Raw genomic sequence first — 4490 nt, 5'->3', positions numbered from 1 at the left:
TAATGCGGCTTGTACTGAGACATGCATGGCTTAATCTTTGAGACAAGCATATGACTACTGGCAGGATCAACCAGGGAGCTGCGTACAACTAGAGCTGAGCAGCCGGCCGCCCGGGAGTGTGTCCCGGGGGCCCGCGCGAACACGCAAGCGTCCGCTCAATTATTCTGCAAACAGGAGGAGGCTGAGCTCCCCTGCACAATACACCTCGAAACCCTCTCAGGTCCCGGCGGCGCGCAGCGCCGTCCTAAGTACTTGGTCGGGTTCGAGAGAGGCGCAATCGCCCGGAGTTTGGCGAGTAGACGCTTTAGGTGCGACCACCCGTGCTCCCAACTGAGCTTGCCGCTGCCGACAGAGGCCCGGGAGCGTGCTGTCGTGGCATTGCCGGCGGGAGACAACACGCGCCACCTACGGTGGCCGGCAGCTCCAACGCCAGCGCCACAGAAGGACAAAAGCCCCACTTGGGTGCCGAAGCGAACTCTCCCAGCACAGCGCACGCGCCAACACGTCCGCACAGCTGCGATACAAACCACCTGCGAGAACCGCAGAGGCGACCGAGCAGCAGACGGCGTCGCGGCGCCGAGCGCCGGGCGGCGGCGCATCCTCAGCGCACACAGTCCTCAATCGGACCAGCACACTGCAGATGTCCACCGCGCTTCGCACCGGGCCCGCGAGGACCTACTTTGGCCGCACGGCGCCGCGTGCAGGGTGCGCCGGCGCGCAGCTGCGCCGCCTGCCGCCTCCGTCGGCCGGCGCGCCTGCCACTGGCCGCCCCCACCAGCCGGCTGTAGCGCGTGCGCCCACGCACCGCGCGGCCAGCACGCCGGGAGGCCCCCCCTCACCGGCCGGGGACGGTCCCACCCAGCCACCGCCGCGTATCGCTTCACACCCACATGCCATTCACGTTCGTGGGCATGGTGGGTATCGCTGAAACAACCGGTTGGTAGCTCAACCGATCGTCGCCATCACTGATTCACCTCTAGCGAGAACAACCGCACCACAAACCGTTTACCAGTTGTTCATTTGCGTAACGTCACCAGCAAACGTAGACGTCCATCGCCATTTGCAAATTCAACGATTGTTGCATGCCTGTGTCAGGTGTCACGACACACTATGTCTGCCCACATACACGCAACAACATGTGCACGCTTCGCGAACACGTGGAAGGTGGCCCCCGTACGTATGCGATGTCCATTGCGCGAACGACTGTCAACCGGCCTCTGTCGCATGTCGCAGATGTGGAACGCAGTGCACCATGCTATCACGGTGTGTGAGAAGAGACGACTACGTCTGACAACACGCGCCACTACATCAACAGACGGCTCATGCTGATCGCCATCCACGGCATACCATACTGCAATCCAGCTCTTATAGGGAGACGACACGTAGCTGAGTGCACAATATTTGGACCGTATGGTTCGCCGTTGTTGGCGCAGTCGTGGTACGGTCACACATGTACCACGATGTATCATTCAGTACATGAGGACCAATGTGCAGTACAGTGTGTGATTTGGACGTACAACATCAGCGGACAGTTGACACACGCCGTACCACAACGTAGGCTGTGCTTCGCCATGCAAATGCCAATGAACAACTGCGAAGGGCATTGAGCATGTACGTCCTGCTGCCATCCGCATTACAGTGTATAGCTGCAAGGTGTTTTAACATGAAGCGATACTCTGGGGACCAGGCAGTGCGAGTAGCAAACTATATTGCGGGGGTTGCAGTTAGGCAACACCACACTAATTTAACGCGTCGTATGACAATTTACAGAGCAGGTTAAGGCCCAACGTGTGTTGGGTTAAGGCCCAACGTGTGTTGGGTTAAGGCCCAACGTGTGTTGGGTTAAGGCCAACGTGTGTTGGGTTAAGGCCCAACGTGTGTTGGGTTAAGGCCCAACGTGGTGTTGGGTTAAGGCCCAACGTGTGTTGGGTTAAGGCCCAACGTGTGTTGGGTTAAGGGCCCAACGTGTGTTGGGTTAAGGCCCAACGTGTGTTGGGTTAAGGCCCAACGTGTGTTGGGTTAAGGCCCAACGTGTGTTGGGTTAAGGCCCAACGTGTGTTGGGTTAAGGCCCAACGTGTGTTGGGTTAAGGCCCAACGTGTGTTGGGTTAAGGCCCAACGTGTGTTGGGTTAAGGCCCAACGTGTGTTGGGTTAAGGCCCAACGTGTGTTGGGTTAAGGCCCAACGTGTGTTGGGTTAAGGCCCAACGTGTGTTGGGTTAAGGCCCAACGTGTGTTGGGTTAAGGCCCAACGTGTGTTGGGTTAAGGGCCCAACGTGTGTTGGGTTAAGGCCCAACGTGTGTTGGGTTAAGGCCCAACGTGTGTTGGGTTAAGGCCCAACGTGTGTTGGGTTAAGGCCCAACGTGTGTTGGGTTAAGGCGCAACGTGTGTTGGGTTAAGGCGCAACGTGGGTTACGTTAAGGCGCAACGTGGGTTACGTTAAGGCGCAACGTGGGTTACGTTAAGGCGCAACGTGGGTTACGTTAAGGCGCAACGTGGGTTACGTTAAGGCGCAACGTGGGTTACGTTAAGGCGCAACGTGGGTTACGTTAAGGCGCAACGTGGGTTACGTTAAGGCCCAATATAGGTTAGGTTAAGGCCCAATATAGGTTAGGTTAAGGCCCAATATAGGTTAGGTTAAGGCCCAATATAGGTTAGGTTAAGGTACAATATAGGTTAGGTTAAGGTACAATATAGGTTAGGTTAAGGTACAATATAGGTTAGGTTAAGGTACAATATGGGTTAGGTTAAGGTACAATATGGGTTAGGTTAAGGCGCAATATGGGTTAGGTTAAGGCGCAATATGGGTTAGGTTAAGGCGCAATATGGGTTAGGTTAAGGCGCAATATGGGTTAGGTTAAGGCGCAATATGGGTTAGGTTAAGGCGCAATATGGGTTAGGTTAAGGCGCAATATGGGTTAGGTTAAGGCGCAATATGGGTTAGGTTAAGGCGCAATATGGGTTAGGTTAAGGTACAATATAGGTTAGGTTAAGGTACAATATAGGTTAGGTTAAGGTACAATATAGGTTAGGTTAAGGTACAATATGGGTTAGGTTAAGGTACAATATAGGTTAGGTTAAGGCACAATATGGGTTAGGTTAAGGCGCAATATGGGTTAGGGTAAGGCGCAATATGGGTTAGGTTAAGGCGCAATATGGGTTAGGTTAAGGCGCAACGTGGGTTACGTTTAAGGCGCAACGTGGGTTACGTTAAGGCGCAACGTGGGTTACGTTAAGGCGCAACGTGGGTTACGTTAAGGCGCAACGTGGGTTACGTTAAGGCGCAACGTGGGTTACGTTAAGGCCCAATATAGGTTAGGTTAAGGCCCAATATAGGTTAGGTTAAGGCCAATATAGGTTAGGTTAAGGCCCAATATAGGTTAGGTTAAGGCCCAATATAGGTTAGGTTAAGGTACAATATAGGTTAGGTTAAGGTACAATATAGGTTAGGTTAAGGTACAATATGGGTTAGGTTAAGGCGCAATATGGGTTAGGTTAAGCGCAAATATGGGTTAGGTTAAGGCGCAATATGGGTTAGGTTAAGGCGCAACGTGGGTTACGTTAAGGCGCAACGTGGGTTACGTTAAGGCGCAACGTGGGTTACGTTAAGGCGCAACGTGGGTTACGTTAAGGCGCAACGTGGGTTACGTTAAGGCCCAATATAGGTTAGGTTAAGGCCCAATATAGGTTAGGTTAAGGCCCAATATAGGTTAGGTTAAGGCCCAATATAGGTTAGGTTAAGGTACAATATGGGTTAGGTTAAGGTACAATATGGGTTAGGTTAAGGTACAATATAGGTTAGGTTAAGGCGCAACGTGGGTTACGTTAAGGCCCAATATAGGTTAGGTTAAGGCCCAATATAGGTTAGGTTAAGGCCCAATATAGGTTAGGTTAAGGCCCAATATAGGTTAGGTTAAGGCCCAATATAGGTTAGGTTAAGGTACAATATAGGTTAGGTTAAGGTACAATATAGGTTAGGTTAAGGTACAATATGGGTTAGGTTAAGGTACAATATGGGTTAGGTTAAGGTACAATATAGGTTAGGTTAAGGCACAATATGGGTTAGGTTAAGGCGCAATATGGGTTAGGTTAAGGCGCAATATGGGTTAGGTTAAGGCGCAATATGGGTTAGGTTAAGGCGCAATATGGGTTAGGTTAAGGCACAATACGGGTTAGGTTAAGGCACAATACGGGTTAGGTTAAGGCACAATACGGGTTAGGTTAAGGCACAATACGGGTTAGGTTAAGGCACACATTGTTGTAAGGAAAGGTGTTTTCGGGGGGGGGGGGGGGGGGGCTGGTTTGTTGATTGTGATTATCGTAAGTAAATGACTGCGGCATCATCTGATTTGCCACGTCAGGGTGCACCTTTGGCTCATAACAGGCGGCGCTCTGATTCCATGCTTGTGGCAGACCTGTGTCTTTCATTCGTGCCATTGTTTGTGTGGTGTGACAGGAGGCAGTATTGTGATGTTGGGTGCACCCCTGTGT

The 4490-nt window shown here is 52.0% G+C and overlaps 1 non-coding gene across 1 annotated transcript in view; it reads right to left on the bottom strand.

The window, feature by feature from the left end:
• LOC124579007 overlaps positions 1 to 77 on the bottom strand; it is a 1912-nt gene extending 1835 nt beyond the window's left edge. The window contains exon 1 of the ribosomal RNA XR_006972767.1: positions 1 to 77. This exon is cut by the window's left edge and continues 1835 nt beyond it. This is a non-coding gene — a ribosomal RNA (small subunit ribosomal RNA).
• Positions 78 to 4490: the final 4413 nt, after the last annotated feature.

This window comes from Schistocerca americana, unplaced genomic scaffold (genome assembly GCF_021461395.2).
Source record: "Schistocerca americana isolate TAMUIC-IGC-003095 unplaced genomic scaffold, iqSchAmer2.1 HiC_scaffold_285, whole genome shotgun sequence".
NCBI lineage: Eukaryota > Metazoa > Arthropoda > Insecta > Orthoptera > Acrididae > Schistocerca > Schistocerca americana.
Note: the sequence above shows the minus strand (reverse complement) of the source record. Positions and strands in the feature narration are given on the sequence as shown.